General features: G+C 32.0%; 1 protein-coding gene and 1 long non-coding RNA gene across 2 annotated transcripts in view; both read right to left on the bottom strand.

Annotated features, from left to right (window-relative positions):
* The window catches only part of LOC126768145 (proton-coupled amino acid transporter-like protein pathetic), a 53,648-nt gene extending 35,991 nt beyond the window's left edge, over window positions 1-17,657 (bottom strand). The window contains exon 1 of the mRNA XM_050486082.1: window positions 17,451-17,657. The gene's annotated coding sequence lies outside the window, so the exon portion shown is untranslated. The remainder of the gene's footprint in view (window positions 1-17,450) is intronic.
* LOC126768170 (uncharacterized) overlaps window positions 1-23,482 on the bottom strand; it is a 259,312-nt gene that overhangs the window by 104,575 nt on the left and 131,255 nt on the right. The window lies entirely within an intron of this gene.

The raw sequence follows: 23,482 nt of genomic DNA, 5'->3' as shown, positions 1-23,482 counted from the left end.
GCATCAATTGAATCCGTTATTCTACTTAATTTAAGGAATATTCTAAATTATAACAAATTAAAAAAAAAATAGACAGCAAAAAATCACCAAATAATTAAAAAAAACCGTTTATAAATTAAATATAAAAACAATTATAAAATATATGTAGAAAAAATAATAATATTTTTTTCAATTCATTTATATTCTTAACGACTTCATTTCGTTGAAAATGATAAAATAAGATGTACAATTTAAAAATGATCACTCTGTATTATTGTGACGTTAGATTTACAAACGTCATAACACGATTAATGAGACAATCCTAATAGTGCAAACTATAATTCTGTCTCGGTTAATGATAGGATATCTATATAGATAAAATATCAAGAGGGTTATTACATTGTTAACCGATACAAAATATGAAGTTACGAACATAGAGCCATTTTTATTGATATACAAGACATGATAGAAAAAAACCCGCTGAGTTTCTTTCGAAGGTTCTTTCAGGGTATTTCTTTTCCGAACCGGTGGTAATTTCTAATTTGACTATCAATAAGTATAATGCTTCTATGTTGAATAAAGTATTTTGATTTTTATTGATAGCGAAACATAGGTATACTATATGTACACACATGTTTCTTTTTATTATCAGCGGGCCGTCCACATTCGTACAAAGTTATACAAAGACACAACTCCCATTTAATCGCCTCCTCCGTAAAGTTGTTTCCAATCCATTCTTGGTAGAATACTTTATTTGTTTTTTTTTATATAATCAACTATTACCTGGTAACCCCGACGGGCTTGCACAAAGCCCTTAGTTCCCAAGGTTGGTGGCGCATTGACGATGTAAGGGAGGGATAATATTTCTTACAATGCCGATGTTTATGGGTGGTGGTGAGCATAAACCATCAGGTGGCCCATTCGCCCGTCCGCCTACCTAGTTGCATAGTATTTTATTTATATATAAAAATATATTGGTTTTTTTTTTATGTAAATAATTAGATTTGACTCCAGCTTTATCTATAGCACGTTAATGATGATACATCTAACCTTTACACGAGTAGCAACAAGAAGTTTATAAGGGAGATTTGCCAAAATCGTACCGAATTATACAAGTATAAATATTCTATATATTATGGTTTTATTTTGTTTACTATGATAACAAATATATATATATAGAGCAGTAGTTAGCGGGATGAGTTAATACACCATATTTTCATATGAATGTGGAAGTTCAAAAATTAGTGATGCTGATGAACTTAATCTTAAATAGATAGGTTTAAAAGTTGAAATATTTGTTCAAATAAAAGTAAAGTTCAGTAAAAGCTTTTAAAATACTTAACTTAACGAGAACTGTTGCTGATTGTCAATTTAATTACACCTTTATATGAAACTGTGTATAGTATGTATAAATTTAATTGTATATAGTTTATTTCGTATTTAATTTAAGAAAAATGTACCTCTGAATTGGCTCCGGTTTTTCTCGGCAGATTATAAATTTCGAACCAATGGTAGTAGTAGTAACAGCCTGTGAATGTCCCCCTGCTGGTCTAAGCCTTCTTCTCCCTTTTTGAGGAGAAGGTTTTGGAGCTTGTGAAATAACGCTCCAATGCGAGTTGGTGGAATACACATGTGGCAGAATTTCAGTGAAATTAGACACGCAGGTTTCCTCACGATGTTTTCCTTCACCGTCAAGCACGAGATGAATTATATTATAATAAAGAGTTTAAGCTTACCATCGTTTCAAAAAATAAGCCTAAACCGATGATTGTGAGTTCAAGCCCGGGCTAGCCCCACTGTATTTTCATGTGCTTAATTTGTGATATCAAAACACAGGATAGCTAGTTCAACGATGACGCGCACCACTCCACACACGTAAGCTATAATAGTTTGGCCCGTCTCTGTAGGCTGAACTATGAGGTCATATACATGCCTCATTGGTCTAGTCGCTAGATATAAAGCCGCAAATGCCGAGGTTCTTGGTTCTAACCCCTATTTGTGCACTATATTATGTCCTCCTTCGTTGGTGAGTCTCCGTTGAGATTGGCTGCATGTTTAATTTAATTGTCAAATTAATAAATATAACCTAAATTCATATCCATGTTGACATATGTTTTAATTTTAGATGCTATATATTAAAATATTAAAGAAATAATAAGCTTAGAGCAAAATCCCGAATAAAATTAAGAGGGTTATAGAGTCTACGTAAATAAAAAATATTTTGAATATGTAATGATGAGATAAGACTTTAATACTTTATGACTTTAATGTTTATGATTGATATTATAAACAAGCACATTAATTTCGTTACAAAATAAAAATTTTAAAGATGCTATTTATATATATGCTATTATATAGTATGTAAAAAATAAATTCAAAAATACATGCGAACGTAATTACTATTTGCTAAATACAAAATCCACATAGAAGCTATAATGCTATTTATGAAGGTATGCATCAATAGTGAAACTTAAAATTCAAATTGAAAATTGAAATTGAACCGAAATTGAAATTGATATGGGAATAGCCTTGCTACCATTCGACGCTGTCATTATTTGTATTTTTTTTTGTATAGGACGAGCATGGGTCACCTGATGAATTAAATGAATTGAAATCACATATTAAGAAAAAAACTTTAATTTGGTTGGTTACTAGATAAAAGATTATATACTTGGATGATAAAAATTTGTGGCGTTAATATTCGTTGATTTTCATGCATGATAAATAATTATTTAATTGTATTTAATTACCTATGTAACTTGACTGTCGGAAAAGAGTAACTACGAAGTTCCTTGCTAGTTCTTGCTAAGTTGCTTGCTAATATATATTCTGACGTTTCAGATGTAGATTCCGAAAAGGCTGCAACTTTAAATTAAGTTTATTCTTGTAAAATGTCATGTGAATATCAAAATGGTTTCCAAAAAAAATTAGTAAGTATAAAAAGAATGAATACAATCTGTTGTTGCAGCTATATATTATTTGTATATAATTGAATATGTGTATCTATACAATAAAGTTATATTCAAAATTTTATTAATTACACTTCGATATTCTACCGTCAAACAGCAATACTTAGTATTAGCTTGGTTCCTGTTTAAAGCGCAAGTGGGTCAATGTAACTACTAAGTAGGGGTTTAAATATCTTACGGCACCAATGTCTATGGTCACTTATGTCTATGTGACTACTTTCCCGACCTACCACTAAGTAATAATATTTGACAGTCAATTGACAATGTTTGACAAGTAGTTTGGTAGGGCTTTGTGCAAGCTCGTCTGGGTAGGTACCACCCACTCATCAGATATTCTACCGCAAAACAGCAATACTTGATATTGTTGTGTTCCGGTTTGAAGGGTGAGTGAGCCAGTGTAATTACAGGCACAAGGGACATAAAATCTTAGTTCCCAAGGTTGGTGGCGCATTGGATATGTAAGCGATGGTTGACATTTCTTACAATGCTAATGTCTAAGAGCGTTGGTGACCACTTACCATCAGGTGGCCCATATGCTCGTCCGCCTTCCTATTCTATAAAAAAGTAATATAATATTTATTCAAGCAGTTGTAGCCTTCAGTATGGTATTGGCCTGTAAAATGCTCCCGGGGCGATGTGGTTAACCGGGTTATGTGGGATTCGTACCTTATGCTGCCATACCAGTGCGATGGCTATCTTCGGCACGATTTGGAAACGCTAAGGTGAAACTGATATCAAACCCCAGCACTCCTTACTAGTCCGTATGGTAGCACAAGGAAATCCCAGCTGCCGTCCCTTTCAGGGCCGTCTGAAATAAGACGTGCGAAGCCCCCACCTCACGCGTCCACCGTCCTAGTTTCCCAGTTAAGCACTATCTTTCAAGCACGTAAGGAGCGCTTTAAATATAAAATCAGAGATATTAAAGCAGAGGAAGTACCTCCATTTGTAAGCTAAATTTTTACTCACTGAATACAAGTTTATATTTTATTTTATATTATGTGTGGTTGACCCACAACTTGCAAATGAATTTTGAAACCAGTTCCACCCAACAAATCGAGCTGATACTTTTTATGATTCCTTTGTTTATTTTATTTTAGTACCGACATTAAATAAAAGCTTGTTTTTAATATGAACTTGTTTTATATATATTCAACAAGTTTCGAATGACTTCGTGTGCTCTTTTAACGGACAATAAATGAAGATGAAGACGTGTGATATAAATGGTGAAGTTTTAATATAAATGTTGTCCTTTTTTTTCCTCTTCAGATACTTCCCCGTCCGGAGGCGAGGGCGAGGGTGGAGGCGAGGCTAAAGTGTCCCTCTTGTTGCTATACGGCGAATTCTGGACACTGATCTGGCATTTAATATTCCTCATTAATACTCGTGGTACTTTATTTGATCGAGTTATTCGACTTCAATTTGGATATTTAGAATTATTGTGGAATAAACTTTTATGTTCTAAAATTTTATATTCTGTGTTATATCTACATGATAATACTTTAAATTGAAAACATTTTTGCTCTTGCATTGAAAACACAATACTAAAGTTAAATGATATACGTATGTTTAAAACAATGTGATTATCTCGAAAATTGTAGCACTAAATTTATTTATATAATGATGGTATTATTGTGTTCCGGCTTGTGAGCCAGTGAGCCAGTGTGACAGGCACAAGAGACATGACACCTTAGTTCTCAAGGTTGATGGCATTGGCATTGGCAATGTAACGCAATGCAATGTAATGTAATGTGTAATAGTTAATATTTTAGTGCCAATATTTATGGGCGCTTACCTATCTATTTCATTAAAATAAACTTACCTTAAAGTATAAATGCGAAAGATTGTTTGTTTCTTGCTTTTACGTCTTTACTTATTCACCCATGATCATAAAATTTTGCATACACGTTCAGAGAGTACACAAAAGAATATAGATTATTAACATTACACCCCCTCACCTCACACGCTAGCTAAGTCGCGGTTGCTTTTATATCATAAATTAATACTGAATGAGTTTTGATATAAAATATTACTTGTATTGTTATATGACTGGATTTTTTATTGTTATGAATTCTAAATTAAGGAAACGATGTTTTATTTTTATTAAAATGATTCCATATAAAATTGTATTAATTCTCTTAAATGTTAAATACCTAATTGCTATGTAAATTTTTATAATTATTGTTTTATTGCTTAAATATAATTTGAATGAATTCGTTGGTAAAGCCTTGGATTTTATTACGAAATTTAAATGCATACACAAATGCGCTCGGAGGATATTTTAAATTATTATAAGCAGTATTATTTAATCATATTTATTTTTACATCTAAATCCGTCGTTGTCCATTGGTTGTGCAGAATCAGTAGTAGTGTTTACTATGACTCTAATTTAGTGTCAAAGTAAACACTATTACTCTTACTATTACTCTAATTTAGTGCTTACGTAAAATTGACCAAAACATGCAACCACAATTTTCGAAAGTTAGTTATAGAAAAAAGTAGGAAGGCAGAATAACAAATGGGGCGGCTTATGGTAAGTGTAACCGTAGTAACTACAGTCCACAATATCTACTAGTAACCCACCGCCCATAGACATTGACAGAAATATCAACCATAGTGGTGCACTTCAATTTATTATTATGCTACACAACGTTTTTTTTGGTTGGTTAGTGATTTGCGTTTTGTACGAAGTGTTCAATAAAATTCTTTCTGATGATAAGTCATGCTTATTTTTTTTTGGCACTAAAGAAATAAAGCTTACGGGTCTTTGAACCGGATTTGGAGCAACTGCCGGTTCTTTTATGAATAAAATGTCTGATGGTTTTTCGAATCGAACTTCAATTGTGGCTGCGGCTGAAAGGTGATCTCGGAGCTACCAAAATCCTCTGCTAGTATTCGAAAGTGGACATTGTCAGTTATTAATAGGCCATATGACTCGTTTGTAACTATTATTGTAGGCCGTTTTTTTTTAATTCTAGCACATAATTTTAATTTTTTCATGCAATATTTCTAGTTTTTATTTTATTGTATATAGCGGAGATGACCTATTATGATTAATCAAGGTGGTTAGAAGATAAGGCTGCAGAACCCGAGGTCCGGGGTTCAAGCACGTTGGTAGTGTTGACACTCGAGTGCCAAGGAAAGCCGTTGGTCCTGTGCCTGATCTCTTTCTGGTCGTGTCGAATTAGTCGTCCCATCGGATTACGAGGTTGAGGGCATTGAGAGCAAGCTACGCACTATAATATGGCCTGCACAATTGACTATTGTCTTCTGCTTTATACTATATTCTTTTTAGTCTAGTGGCTGTAGAAAGAGCACACTTGATGTGTTTATGTTGTGCGTCCTACGCATTTGACTATGGCTTTTTGGTAATATATTTCTCATTTTTTTGTATACATGTTTGTTTTTACTTATGAATTAATTAATATTAAAATAATATAATAAATTTATATCAAAATTTGGCTTTTGACATAAATTAAATTATAATTACTAAGAAGCAAGTTATTAAGCGAGTGTCTCTTAAGAGTTTTAACGAAGGGAAATCAGTTAGTCATGTTTATCACTGAGAACTAACGACCACTGTATTCTAACCCCACATAACATATAAATATTAATTGGCTCCAAACATTTCATTTTCAATTAAATTTAAAGTCAACATTTTAGTAAGTATATAAATAATGCAAAATAAAGTAAAAAATTTTTGTTACTTTAATGTAGTTAAACTGAAGTGCTCTCATTTAATTTACTCAACTCTAACTTAACATTAAAAAGAAATCTAAATATAAAAAAAACACAATAAACATTGAACGTAAATATATAAATAAAAATATTTATAAAATTCTAACATTCTTGTTTATAATTACAGAGAACAAGAGAATGATTAATTTATAAAGTGTTGTATGCATTTTAATTTCATTGCTTGCCTTGTAATGTTTTATCGAGTCTATTTATATTATACTAGTAAAACCCGGACGTAGTCCTGCCTGTGTTTGTATCAATTGTCATGGTGAATGGTATATAAGTTAAAGTGGTGCAGCGCTATCTAGTGGCAAATTATAATAAAGTGTATACTATTAAAAGCTTCTCCGTAAATATTATGTATAAATTTCATAGTAATCACCAAACTGAAGTCTATTAATCTCATACATTTATACCAATATCCTTTAATTTTAAGTCGATTTGTAACGAGAAATAATTTCAAAAACAATAGAATTTTGCGCCGTCTAAGAATAATTACTCATTATCAGAATATACATCAAGAGCGTTTGCAAGAGCCTACTTGAATAAAGTGTACTTTTTATTTTGGAAATAATGCTGGATCGCGTTATTATGATTGACAACTTTGTCAGTTTTTCTCGGCGTCATTCTCATTTCAAGCCAGTGCTAACGCTTGTAGATTCAAAAGTATTGTATTAGTGTATTTGTATAAATAAAAAGTTTCGGTTTTTTATTTAGTTACTAGTTTGAAGAGTGTTTAAGGCTGCGTGTGAGAGGGTGGTTAGGTACTCTATGTCTTTAACCCCGAATATGTTAATGATGATCGGTTGAGTAGGTGAGATGTAAAAGCGTAATGAACAAATAAACAAACAGACATAAACTTACATTTTGATAATAAATAATAATAATAATATCCTGGAACATTTTTCACACATGGCCATCTGATGCCAAATTAAGCTTGTACAAAGATTGTGCTATGGAAACCAGATAACTGATATACTACATATACTACTTTCCTTTTGTAAATACATACTTATATAGATAGTTACACCCAGTGAGTCTGGGACAAACAGACATGTTCATGCACACAAATGTTTGTCCTGGCTGGGAATCGACCCACGACCTTCGGCCGTAACAGCCTGTGAATGTCCCACTGCTGGGCTAAAGGCCTCCGCACCTCTTTTTGAGGAGAAGGTTTGGAGCTTATTCCACCACGCTGCTCCAATGCGGGTTGGTGGAATACACATGTGTTACACCCAGTGAGTCTGGGACAAACAGACATGTTCATGCACACAAATGTTTGTCCTGGCTGGGAATCGAACCCACGACCTTCGGCCGTAACAGCCTGTGAATGTCCCACTGCTGGGCTAAAGGCCTCCGCACCTCTTTTTGAGGAGAAGGTTTGGAGCTTATTCCACCACGCTGCTCCAATGCGGGTTGGTGGAATACACATGTTGCAGAATTTCAGTGAAATTAGACACATGCAGGTTTCCTCACGATGTTCCTTCACCGTCAAGCACGAGATGAATTATAATCACAAATTAAGCACATGAAAATTGAGTGGTGTTTGCCTGGGTTTGAACCCACGATCATCGGTTAAGATTAACGCGTTCTTATCACTAGGCCATCTCGGCTTTTTGTTTTTTTTTTTCCTTCGGCGTGATAGGCAAATATATACCAACCACGCCAACCGGCTCGTCAACATTTATAATATTACTAAGGAACAAGATTTAATTTGATTTAAAAAAACACAACAAAGAAAACACAACGCTTCATAGTAGTGTATTAACTAAGCAATGCTAATGGGAAGAAATGACTACATTCCATTAGGTGGTATATGTCCTCCCTTGTATTATTAATGCAAATATACAATTCTTTGTATTTTATAAAAAAAAACTTATGTTTAAAATTTAATTCAGTGGTTTAGACGCAAAAGTCATTTCATAACAGACGAACAGACAGCGTCACTTTCGCATTGTTCATATTATTATAGATAATAAACAATGTTAGCTTCACATTCAAATTACATGTAAAATGACGATTCTTGAAATCTTTTGAACAAAGAAGTGACAAAGCTAAGGCAAAATTTAATAAAGTACTTTTTGGTTTTGATTTTAATACCTATAACTCAAATAAAAAGAGAAAGAAAATACAAAATATTAAACAATAAAAATGTTCCGTTCCAGCAAACTAACATTTACAAAGTTAATACAAAATATATTCAAGGAAATAAGTAAATTCAGTACTTAAATTTAATAACAGCGAATTGAAAACACTTTAAAATATGACAAGATTAAAATGATATAGCTTTGAGTTACCATTCAACTTAACAGAGGTTATTAACCTGAAACTTTATATGATCTTAAAGACGTAAAAATGGCATGAACTTTCAAGATGTGGTGGGTTTGTGGAACAAAACGGGCCGTATGTCTTCATGCTTGTCCTTGTGGTTATAACCCACTTACAAATTATTTTACCTTTACTTACTGGCTTGGTGTCAGTCAAATATTACATAAATTTGGTCTTGATCATATTTTGGTAAGGCACTAAAGTTCTGCCATTATATACATTGGTTTATTTATGAAATAATAAAAAAAAATAAAGCCGAGATGGTCCAGTGGTTTGAACTCCTGAATCATAAACGATGATCGTGGGTTCGAATCCGATCCCTAAATAATTTGTGCTTATAATTCATTTCGTGCTTGACGGTGAATGAAAATTGTGAGGAATTCTGCATTGTCTGCATTGTCATTGTCAAGTGTCTATTTCACTGAAATTCTGTATTTCACCAAGCCGCATTGGAGCAGTGTAGTGGAATAAGCTCCAAGCTTTAAAGCCTTAGCCTAGGAGTGGGACATTCACAGGCTGTTACTGAAATAAAAATAAAAATAAAAAAATAAACTGGCGTTTGAAAATCTTAAATCCCATTGTGACAATTAACTATGAGAAAGTAATTTACTCGTATGATTTAATATTTCTTAGATTCTTAGGATTTTCGCGAATATTGTCGCGACAGCCAGGTTGTTATATATAAATAAATGATCCGTTTTGCAAACGTACAGTAGAATTTTCTATTGTATCTTCATATTGGTTGTTACGGTCCCACGGGATAAGGTATATTTTCTCATACATATGTATTTATATATTATTTTGCTTCGTGTTCAGGTCGTTGAACTATTAATTTATTAATTATCTAAATATTAAAAAAAAGAATTAAAAAAAGTGTGAAACGTCTGCTATTAAGTTTTCAAAGTCAATAAAGATTTTGTTAGTTTTTTTTTTCTAATTAAGAAAAACGCTTTAATATCAGTATTTAAAGGTGAGCCAAGTTGTTTTTTAAAACAGTTTTTATTCTTTAAAAATTCGATGAATAATATTATTCTTTTCGTACAAAAAAAATGAAGATTATTGGAGTGTTCTTAGTAATAGTAAACAGTGTTAATTTTTTATTCTAAAAAAATATGTTAAGAACTTCCATCCACTTCAATGGTTTTTGGTTCGTTATAAATATAGTGTTTGTACATACAACATAGATTACTAGAGATTATACAGCGATATCCTTACTAATATTATAAATGTTCTCAGTGTTATTGTTAATACATACATGTTGTCAGTTTTAGTATAACATATTATTATTTTGTCGTTTTCATTTTGCCAATCTCGGTTTAAACGGTTAATTAATGATCACGGACCAAAGATAAGTGAATATCATGTGGGTTTTAATTTTAAATAATCTGATCGTTTTGCAATGTTATGTGATCTTTTAATGCATACATTTTCTTACTATCCTACACGTGTTCAATATTGCAGCTTTCTGTAGTTGAATATACGTATGGGAAGGTAAGTCAAAAGTTTTAAGTGACTGGTGAAGTTGTAGCGGGATAACGCCTGTAGTAGAAAGAACTATCGGTACTATAGTAACTTTTTGAAGATGCTAATTTCTGGCTATTTCATCTTTTAATTCTGTGTATTTATATTTTGCTATATTTTTCGGAAATAGTCTTTTTCTATAAAGTATGAATATTTGGTATATAAATATCAATAATGTAGCCAGTTTTATTTAGTTTGTCTGTAACAGTGATATCCTATATTTTTTTTTCAAGCGCTGGGATGGCAAATGACTCTACTCCACCTGATGGTAAGTGGTAGTAGAGTCCAAACGCGACGACGGCCAGTACAGTCGGGAAGTATGTTCTGTACTAGCCGTCCCCGCCTTGCCGGTCCGCAAGATGCCTCTTCACGCCTCGTTTGAAGGAACCCAGGTTATAAGAGGAGGGGAACACGTGAGCTGGTAAGGAATTCCATATCCTGTATCGTATTAAATATATAAACAAATAAGCTTAGAGCAAAATGATCGCGATTAATGTCTGTATTCAGGCTTTGATTGCTCGAAGTTTCGACAAAAACCTGTCATGGTGCTTATACAGGAGCTCACACAAAATTAAGCAGTTCTTTTATATCGTATGTAATGGTTTATACGGGCAAATGTAGCCATTTACAACTGCGGAGCCTAAAAGCCTGTCATCTTTTTAAAACCAAAAAATTAAATTGTCTGCGAAGTCAAAGTCAAAGGTGTTGTATAGTTATAAAATAAACGTTAATAAATGCATAAAATAATTAATTTAAATATATAATAGTGAATATGTAATAAGTGAATAAGGAAAACATCTTTCGCAGACATGACATAATTTAAATTCATCGAAGTCGACGGTCAAATGGTGACCTCTTGTTTTCTAGACCAAGGTGAATTAATCGCGGCAAAGGAAAATACTTTTTTTCGAATACGGCAAAAACCTTAACATTAAATAATATTTATCCAAAGGTAATCAGGTCAATGAATAACCTTTTGGTTAGTTCCCCTTTGGTAAGTAATAAAAAAAATTTATACAATAGGTAGGGGGACGAGCATATGGGCTACCTGATGGTAAGTGGTCATCAACGCCCATAGACATTGGCACTGTAAGATATGTAGACCATCGCTTACATAGCCATTGCACCACCAACCTTGGGAACTAAGATGTTATGTCCCTTGTTCTTGTAATTACACTGGCTCACTTGCCCTTCAAACCGGAACACAACGATACCAAGTCCTGCTGTTTTGGTAGAATATCTGACGAGTGGGTGGTCCCTACCCAGACGAGTTTGCACAAAGTCCTACCACCAGTAAATCACAATAAGTTATTTATTTACTTGCTTGAATAATACTTCATTTGAATACTAGTTTATTTCCGCTTCATCTTAAAGCAACGTAAGTCATGCATTATTTTAAATGTATCAGACTTCAGTTAAAAAACTTTTTGTTTTCAATCACAAATGAATATTATATACAAAACCGAACCGGTTAAATTATCTAAATAAAGGTTAAAATTACATTTAAATCAAACGTTTACCTTAAAAGAGCTAGTAAACGGAAGGACGCGAAAAGCGACATTATTTGATAAAAAATTATGCATTATGCTTATATGTATAATTTGCATAATGAATAGTTGTTTATATTGATATGGTTGAGATTAAATTGAATTTATATTATTACTTTTTATTAGGAACACTTAAAATTTATTAATTCCAGTTAATATCTGATCATACTTACTGTGTAAAATATACTTATCGATATTGAGGTCGTTATTGAATTTTATTGAAAACTTAAGCCTTCATACTCGAGGTAGTAAGTACTATTTTATGTGCAATCGGTCGGTATATTTATCTGTTGTAAATTCTTTCAATTCTGAAGTATAATTTTATCTATCTTTTACTACATCTTTGGAATAGTGAAAATAAAAATCCCGGTTTGGACTATACAATATTAGAATTTTGTCATTCAGAGAACAACCTAACTGCCAAAGAACTATATCACCTAAGTATGTGTATGTGTAAGCTATGTCCCATGTACCACGTGGTTAGTAGTCACACCTGTCCCATAAGTATTGCCTCTATAAAAAGTGAAAACTAACCATTAAATATGTACTTTTTTTAGTAATTTTTGTTATAGTTGTCTTCAGATTTTAATAAACTTTACTAACGATGTATGTCCATTTATTTTAATAGCTGTTTCGTGCGGTAAACATTACTACTCCGTCACCTTGGGTTGTAGCGTAAGAGTATTTATCTGTAATCTTTCTTTATATCGTACTGGTAAATCCTTCGATATAATACTGTACGAACAAAGTACTCTTAATATAGATGGAAACCCCTCCAGTTAATACATTCAGTGACAATTATTGACCTTGTCATCGAGCCTCCCCTCCATTAGTGCCGTATTTTATCTATTTTGACAGCACACCGTTCTAACTGTCAGATATATAAAAGCGTTGCCAAAACTAGTTCGACGAGCACGCACAAAGGCCGCTATTCTAATTTAAAAAAATAAAGTACATGCTTAACAAAAGAGACAAAACAGTCATTCAATGTTACGATGACGACCCTAACGATTTTTTATAGGATAAATACGCGACGACATAAGACGGCGCCGAAAGCGAATTTTGATGTATATAATAAAAGAAAATTTTAATATAATTGCAAGAAATAATATAAATACATTAATAAACAAAAACATAATGAACAAGCATAATGCTAGCTTACTTATTTATGACCTTGGTTTTGTTCGTGTCGACTTTTGATTATAGTTTCTGACTAGATGCGAGAAACATTTTTATTTTTGGCAAAAAGAGGTTCCATTTAAAGCATACTTAAGACACAGAAGGAACTAACACAAATAAAAAACTTTTACACTGAATTTTATTATAGGTCGATATATTGATCTATTATATTCATTATGGAAAAAATGTGAAAAAATTGCGTTTTAAATTGTGCTAATGCAAAATATAGCTGAGCTATTTTCAAATCGCTTTTAATGTGTAAATCTAAGGTTTGTTTATCTTTCTTCCTTCTTCGATTGGAATACTACAGCAGTATGTTCAAGAAATATGTACATTAAACTATGTTTTTGTAAGTTTTTTTTTAACATAAGAAATATTTTTAAAGTATACACTTATGTAATTACAAACGGTTTTTACCAACTTCACTATAAATAGTTACAAGTCAATGACTTTACAAAAAGTACAGACAAATTTTTTGATTGATGTGAAGTAATCATATTTAATCTTAGTTCCGCCTTTCATTTTAACTGAACTAGTTAAGACTTTGGTAATATTTTACTATATGATGGTACCTACTGGTTACCTAAGTACATTTAACAGTTATTGTAAGCTATTTATATTGCATACAAGTATTGCATAAAAGTTAAAAATTACAAGGAAGATTATTATGTTATAGACTATTATTTAATGGTATATTGAGTCAGGTTACTCATTCATCGTGTAAATTGAAAGCCCGTTAATATACTGCTATGCAATAGCCCTTATGGCTTTTATTTGGAGTCTATAATTACACTGCGGAAACGGTTGGATTGACACATGCAGGTTTCCTCACGATGGTTTCCTTTCGCAACAGTTTGTATTTCTGTGTTTTGACATGGAAAGCTAGTAAGCTGGTGTAAAATAATTATTGTAATTGTTATTTTTTTTAGAATATTTTTAACAGCTTTTTTTAGAATACAAAAAAATTTAAAATTGTATGCTATTAATAAATTAAATTAAAAATAAATATTTGGATGATAAAAAGTTATTGGGACTATCAAAATATATAGTCTGGAGTTTGAAAGTTGGTATTGCTTAAGCTCCGGTGTCGAGAAAAATAGAGGATCTATAATGTATGTATGTTTTGTTCACTAGTATGGTAAGTGCAGTAAACAGTAACAGTAACAGCCTGTTAATGTCCCACTGCTGGGCTAAGGCCTCCTCTCCCTTTTGAGGAGAAGGTTGTGGAGCTTATTCCACCACGCTGCTCTAATGCGGGTTTGAAGAATACACATGTAGCAGAATTTCAATGAAATTAGACACATGCAGGTTTTCTCTCGATGTTTTACTTCACCGTTAAGCACGAGATGAATTATTATCACAAATTAAGCACATGAAAATACAGTGGTGCTTGCCCGGTTTGAACCCACGATCATCGGATAAGATTCACGCGTTCTAACCACTGGGCCATCTCGGCTTTGCAGTATGGTAAGTAGAAATAGTAAAAGACCGGTTTAGGTAATTATTATTATAACAACTTAATTGATGTTTATTTTTGACTGAATACATTTTTTAGCAAATCTTTGTCATATCGCCTTTCGAATAATATAAGTTTCATTCAACTCCTTTTATAAAGGAATACTAAATTGTATGACAATGTTCGATGTTCACGTACTAAGATGAATCTTCAAAAATAATAAAGTGAATGTATTCTATATGAAAAATGTTCGTATATATAGCTGAAATGTTCATCGGTGTGCTTTTACGCTGCATTCAAGTCTAGACTAAACAATATTTCGTTCAGGCTAGACTACGAAATGAAACTAGTTTTTTTTTTAGCTTTATATTTTCTAGTACAAAAAATAATGATTCGTGTCTTTATATTTTTCTTTAAAATACGTAATGAATTCCTTCGTTTTAACCAACTTCAAAAAAGTCTTTATATTATAATTTAAGTAGGATACATTTTTTGTTTACATTGCATGGTATGTTTGCGTATTGTTAAGTGTTTTTAATTATAGTTTTTTGTTATCAATAGGTTATACCTCAAGGGTAACAACTTGTTTTATAATACTTTATTAAAATGAATTAAGTATGCTCTTATAAGCTCCTATGCATCGCAATTAAAAATAATATAAGTGTTAATGCCCAATTTTGAAGTCGAAATTTAATTATTTTTTGTTAGAAATCTTAAGCTTTATAATATACATATATATTAAGTATTATAAATGCAAAATAAAATAATTTATTTAAAAAATATCGATGTGTAAAATCTGTCAACTGTCAGGACCTGTCATAGGATTACTCTCGTGTCAGTTTATCTGTTATTCGTATCCTTTTTTTTAAATAGGGAGGCATAAGTAAATGGGCCTCTTGATGGTAAATGGTCACCATGGCCCATATACATTAGAGCTGTAAGAAATTTTAACCATACCATATTACAACTTTATATCGTCAATGTGCCACCAACCTTAGGAACTAAGATGTAATTATCCCTTGTGCCTGTACTTACACTGGCTCACTCACCATTTAAGCCGAAACACAATAATACTAAGTATTTGCTGTTTAGGGATTGAATATGTTATGAGTAGGTGGTACCTAATTAAACGGGCTTGCACAAAGCCCCACCAACACCAAGTAGCCTATTTCTCAAAAAGTACTGTACGAAAAATAATAAATGTATTTAGACAGAGTTTGGTGAATTAATCACGTACAGATAAAATGAATTCTGATTTTAGATGTCAGTTTCGAGGACAAACATTAAATTAAAAAATAAATATTTCTATCATATAGCGTATTATAACACATATCAAAAGAAAAGGTCTCGTGATAAAAAGGATACACATATTTTAATTTAAGCATACATTAATATATTATTATATTAATAAAAATTATTTAAATTTGGAACTTAAATAAGTATACGTAATTCAAAAACTCTGGGCGAAAAATGAACTAGTCTTAATAATTAATTGATATAAAAAAATTAGACAAGTTACAGACCGCCAAACCCATGGTTTATTATTTATCTTATATCCAAAAGGTGTGGGTGTGTTTTTGTACTTATATTTTAAGATCACCCTTTTATGCGATCGTCTTTCCGGGGTATTATTACTACAAAAAAATATCAGAATAGTGCAGAATCACTTTTCACATGAGTCGGACTCGCACTTCGCCGGTTTTTTATATAACAAGACAAATTAATTTAAACAAATTAATTAAGTAAATACTTTGAAGGTCTCACATATAACACAAATGATAACTAGGTATTTTTTTATCTAAAAGAATTAATGTTTATTTAATCTAATAGCTAATATCTTTTTTTCTTTAGTGCTTTTTAATACCTTATAAAACAATGACATATATACTTTTTATATACATTTTATCAAAAACTGGACTACAGTTATATCTAGACCATGTAAATTAGAAAGGTACTACATTTTCTTAAACCAGTTGAAAAGGGAACGACAGATAGGCCAGCAGCTATTCTGTAATAACTCACTTCGTATCACACTCGTGAAATGTTAAGAATTGATCACGACAATACGCTATTTTGAATCGTATAACCTTTAAATGGTGTTTGTATTATAGTCAATATCGCTTATCACTTTCTGACAATACGATTGGTTTCGACTTTAATTTTTGAGTTTGCTGTTACAGAATAGTTCTAATGTGACTGTGTCTGGGTTCTAAAATAATCGCCGCGTATTCAAACCTATCTTATGAGTATTTCTCGTGGTCTGGATTTATATTAGAAGAGTCAAAGAACCATTCTAGAACTTTGTGGATATATTTATTTTATTACTGTATAGATTTGGGTTTCTAGGTTTATAAGTTTTTTTTTTCCACACTAAAATTGTGTTAGTAAAATTAATTATTTATCTGTGTAAATTTTGAAAACCAATGAGATAAATAGAATCCGATATATGGGTTTGATAAGTAGTACAAGATTTAGATTGAATGTTCTTATTTAATTTATATAGGACCTTCATGTTATGCAAATAACTTTCGATTTAGGTCACTACATTTCATGATATAAGTTTTTTTTTTAAATTTTAAATTTCTTTTTTATGTTTTAGCCGATACATATTTTATTTATTGAAGAAATCTATTTAACCATTTGAATACAATTTAATTAATAATATTTAATTATTAATTTTTTTTCTTAAAAATACTTATTTTAAATCATATTTATCATAAATAAGGAACAACTTACTTTCATTATTTCACTATCACGTTTGCTTTGGAACAATTCACTCAATTTCATATAACTTCACTATAGAATTTAAAAAACGTAACTGTCAATTTAATTTAGAAAAATCACTTATATGTGTAAAAAACCTATCGAAGATTTAATAGACGTTTAAAAAGCGCGGTAAAGGTGTAGTTTTTTTTTTTAAATCTAAAGACACGCGTGCGCACTGGCTCTCGTTGCGCCAAACAATGAAATGCGAAAACATAACAAAATTTTGTTTGGGTACAATGACGTATTTGCTACATGTTCAAAAGCCCTTTCATTTGTGGTTTTACTTTAAGTGGTTGGTAACTCCTGCTTTCATCATCATCGCAGCCTTTCTATTTGGAAGATTCTTTTTATTGATATACATAGCGTCGCTATCAAGCTTGGTAGCCCGATGGCCAAAAGAAGGTGGCGGGGTCTGACTGGATACGGAAGGGTGCGAAGCACTGCGACTTTGGCTTACCTTGGAAGAAACCGTTGTCCAGCAGTGTATAGTAATTATGCTAGAGATATGGTATTTAAGTTTTTCCATTCAGTTTTGTATGCAGTTGTTTGATAGAAGAAAATATTATCTCATACTAGCGCCTTACCCGTGGCATAGTTCTCGTCATAATTAAGAACTGCTAAATACCAATTTCCATAGTCTTCACTTCAAAAATGAAGGATTTTATTACAAATGTTCATTTCTTTTATTGCATTGTTATTTCAAAAATTCTGCTTGGTCCTAACCAACTGTGTAAAAGGGACTCGTATGCAAATTTTCATTGTGCTTGTCTCAGTATTTTGGGCCGTGAGTTAATAGACAAAAAACGAAATTTCAGATTTCGATTTATACGGTTCTCGAATTTTCTTACGATATTCAAGATCATTTTAACAGTCTACAAGATTATGTTAATTAGGCCGCGAAATGAGAGTTTAATAAACGTCCCCAATCCCTGTTAGACGAGTGATTTAATTTATGATTAAATTAGATAATGTACATTTTTTATAATTGATTATGTTAATTTAATACCTGATGATGAATTGTCACCACCGCTCATAGATATAAGCACTATCAGAAATATTAAATATCTTTTACAACGTCAATGTGCCACCACCCTTGGGAACTGAGATGTTATGGCTTATGGCTGTAGCTACATTGGCTCACTCACCCTTCAAACTGGAACGTAAAAATACCTGGGTGGCCTACCTAAATGATGTTGCAAAAAGACCTATCACCAAGTATTTATTATTTTTACACAAGATATCGTCTTTCATATGGTATAAATAATATAAGCACCTTGGTAATGAAACAATCGTCGTGACCTATTTTTTATCAAAAAAAAAAAAAAAATGAATATAATTCCAAATTTGATTTGACACAAAAATACCCGTTGGATTCCTTTCCCGGTTCTTCTTAGGTAAAGGATTTCTTTTCCAGTAGTAGTTTGGAGTTAATAGTCGTTGATTTTTATAATTGTTTATTAAAACTAAAATAAAATCTTAGAATCACTTAAAATTGAGACACACAAAATGGATAATATGAGACCTTAAGCCATTAGGCAAATAGAATATTAATAGTACTTGTAGTAAGTTCAAGACCCGTCACTGTTAGCACAGCCTAAAATATACAATAGTAATCAAGACCTAACCAATAAATCGAATGTAAACGAGAATCGATTTAATCGTTATTTTGTTTTTATAGTAAATTATATTAGAAGATGTTTTTTTTTAAATATTTTTAAATATTATAATATTGCTAATAGATTTCATTGATTGGATTAATCGTCTGGTACTAGATAGTGCTTTTCTATATTCAATAATCGATCTGGATTCATATAAATAGATACGATATCTCGATACCATAATATCTTCATGATTTTTGAAGCTTGCTGGTAATTGACTGGTGGTAGGGCTTTGTGCAAGCTCGTCTGGGTAGGTACCACCCACTCATCAGATATTCTACCGCAAAACAGCAATACTTGATATTGTTGTGTTCCGGTTTGAAGGGTGAGTGAGCCAGTGTAATTACAGGCACAAGGGACATAAAATCTTAGTTCCCAAGGTTGGTGGCGCATTGGCTATAAGCGATGGTTGACATTTCTTACAATGCCAATGTCTAAGGGCGTTTGGTGACCACTTACCATCAGGTGGCCCATATGCTCGTCCACCTTCATATTCTATAAAAAAAAAAAAATTAAAAAAAAAAATATTGAAGCTGGCTGGTAATAAACATGCAGGTATTAAAATAATATTTATATAAATTAAAGATAAGATGCACCAAAGGCATGGATAATGTCTGCGGAGATGCAAATACAGGAGATAATTCAAAACAAAAAATATGATACGAGTATATTCGCGAATTTTTTATATTTTCAATAAAAGTTTTTACGAAGTTGTCTTTATCGATATTCATCGGATTTTTTAAATGTGTTTTTGGGTGCGTTACTTATAGCAATCGATATTATTTGAAAGCAACGTTATTGCTTGTTTTTTTAAATTGAAACCTTGCTGATGCAAGGCGGTTTTTCTTTGGTCCTCTTTCTACACACGCTTTTTTATTTTATTTATTAATATTGTTGAATAATTTCATAACGCATAAATATAAAATGAATTACTTATGTTAGTAAACGTTTAAGCATCGAATTTTCAAGATTATTATAACCATTCACATACTTAAGAACAAACCTTGACTTATTCTGTAAATGAAGGTCTTGGTTTCCTTTCGACTGCCTTCATAAAGCCTGCGATTCAATTTACGCTCAAGGTATGCTGACAAATTAAAAAGTATAAATGTATTATTATTTTATTCAATAAGTTTGTTTGTAATTTGATTGCGTTATTTTGTTTGTAAACTTTGGAATAATAAGGGCACGAGCACAATTCGTATTACGAAAACAAGTATCAATATAATCTATTGGTACTTGCTTGGTTGCGTAACACTTATTGAATGACAGTAAGTCATTCAATAAGTGTTACCGTATTTGTCTCCGACATAATGAAATAGCTAACTACTGGTTTGTGAATTGATTTAGTTTGGTATGAAGCGTAGGTTATACAAACCATAATTAGCGTCCTAGACACACTCGCATTGGCTCTTACTTAGACGTGCTTTTTTTTACTTTAAATGATTAAAACCACTGACTATACTATGAATATACTATGTGAGCCAACCGTCAGATAGTATAGTCACTTTATCAGGTATTACGGTTGGCGTAATATACGTGTATCTTGAGTAGTGAAATTAAAAACCGTGTTCGTGTTACCTCGTGTAAGAAAATAAATTCGGAAAATAATTAAATACGCGATTGCTAATGAAAATAATCTATTTCGTATCAGCACTTTTGCTGTTATTTTTTTTTTTATTTTAATAGTAAAATGTAGTAAAACCCCTGCGCACATACAACACGTACAAGGGAGTAGAAAGAATCAGCGAGAGGGACATGACGAGACATAAGAGACCGACATGACGTTTATCGTCACGGCATACGACTCTGGCTTATCCGTAAAGTGCGTCATAAGATGTTAAAACAAAACTTTTTATGCTTATTATTTAAAAGAAATTAAGCAATTTTCAACTTTAACTTTCCATACAAAAATCTACGTTATTCAGATTAACACCGAGTATCCTTATAAAACTTACAGAGCAAAGTTTCGAACATCCTAAGCTGCTATAAAGTTTATAACTTACTTATAAGTGCTTCTGTTTGAAACGTATTTTCTTGTAAGAAATATTTTGTAATTATAACACAAATATTGCCACTTATTTGTCTAGCCTATTCCAACAGGAGGTAATGTTGATTACAGATATATCATCTGGTATTCTTAATTGATTATTGAAATGGCGTTTTGATCGTTGGCGATGTTGATAATGGAACTTTAAAAAAATAAGTCTATTAATTTTGTATTATACATAAATATATTTTAATCAAGAACTGTTTGTGCACTACAAATAAGTAGTAACAGCCAATTAATATCCCACTGCTGGGCTACGGCCTCCTCTCTCTTTTTGAGGAGAAGGTTTAGAGCTTATTCCACCACGATGCTCCAATGCGGGTTGGTAGAATACACATGTGACATAATTTCAATGAAATTAGACACATACAGGTTTCCTCACGATGTTTTCCTTCACCGTCAAGCACGAGATGAATTATAATCACAAATTAAGCACATGAAAATTCAGTGGTGCTTGCCCGGGTTTGCACTCACGATCATCGGTTAAGATTCACGCGTTCTAACCACTAGGCCATCTCGGCTTTTTTTAAAAAATAAGTATAGTTTTTTACAAATAAGTGGAGTTGTAAACAAATCTCATGGACTATGTTAATAAAAGGTTAAATTATCTTTACTCCTCTTATTGGAATAGACTTTAGCGATGATAAATACAATTTTCCAAATTAAATTCATTTATGGAAAGGAATTTACTTGCAGGCGTTAAATTTCAAATATGAGACTTAAATTATTTGCAGATTCTTACTATAAATTCTTCCTAATCCTTCCTAAAGGGATTATGAAATGGAATTAGTATTTTTTTATTTCTGCTACTTGATTAATATAAAAATATTATTGGCTTAAAAAGACAGCCTAACACTTTGCAGCACAAAGGTTGCTGTTTATGCCTTTCGGTATGGAATCCGTTAACCAGCAAAGCTAAGTATGTATTACACTGTATGGTATATATGTATGTTGCTGTAACTCTTTTCGTGTACAAAAAATCATTTTCTATTCTATATTTTATAAAATATTTCAAATAATAATTTAGTAATAATATAATATTTTTATAATCTAATATTTATATATATATATATAAATATTTTATTTTGATGGAACAAACTTTGAAGTTTTTGGTTTTATGGATGTGAATTTAGACTTTCTATTAAAAAAAAAAATTATTTTAAAGTTCATTGATAATAATTAAAACAATAGCGAACAATGAACAATACCTATTCTACCAAATAACAATGCTTCCATCAATTAGTCTGGTAAAAGGGTTTATGTATTTGTATTATACGTAAAATAGACAAATTTAAGATCTCACATAAAATCTGACGTCGTCTGACGTCAAAAAAAAATATTTAGATCAGACTTCTTCTTACTAAAAATAAAATCTATTACATAATATAACACTAAATATAATACTCCAGACTTTTACCACATGAAGATTATTAAAAAGTGGTCATTGGTATCTAATAAAGGGCAGATCCACGTATATACGTCATGCCGGTACCGATTAACGTCGAAGGGCCGTTGGTGAATATACCTACCTGGGTCAAGTCGGTAGGACAACTTCGAGAAGGAAGCCGACCGGAGGATTTATTTGGGATTTCGCAACCTTCATTACGACTTGATGATCTTGAATCTCTGTCATTTGTGTCAATGATGATTTTTACCTCAGTTTTAGTATGTAAAACTTTCCATGACTCGGTTCTTCCCCATTGTGTTTTTTCCTGATGTTTTCCTTCCTCTAATAATATATTTTATTTTAATGAACGCAACCACAAAGGTGTAATTACATGCCATCAGTGTTTTACTAATCCAAGATGATCTTCAAAGATTTGTATAATTTTTTCTACAGTAACAGCCTGTTAATGTCCCACTGCTGGGCTAAGGCCTCCTCTCCCTTTTGAGGAGAAGGTTTGGAGCTTATTCCACCACGCTGCTCCAATGCGGGTTGGTAGAATACACATGTGACAGAATTTCAATGAAATTAGACACATGCAGGTTTCCTCACGATGTTTTCCTTCACCGTTAAGCACGAGATGAATTATAAACACAAATTAAGCACATGAAAATTCAGTGGTGCTTGCCCGGGTTTGAACCCACGATCATCGGTTAAGATTCACGCGTTCTTACCACTGGGCCATCTCGGCTTTTTTCTAGTATATCACTAATTTGTTGTGCTATTAATATTGTCCGTATTTTTGTCTGCGTGGATCAAGCTTTGTTCAGACTCTAGAAGGTTTTTACACAAATCAATCGATTTTTTAGTACTTAACTGTAAGTTCGTTTGTAGTTAATACTCATATAAT

The sequence above is a fragment of the Nymphalis io genome, chromosome 4, assembly GCF_905147045.1.
Source record: "Nymphalis io chromosome 4, ilAglIoxx1.1, whole genome shotgun sequence".
Lineage (NCBI taxonomy): Eukaryota > Metazoa > Arthropoda > Insecta > Lepidoptera > Nymphalidae > Nymphalis > Nymphalis io.
Note: the sequence above shows the minus strand (reverse complement) of the source record. Positions and strands in the feature narration are given on the sequence as shown.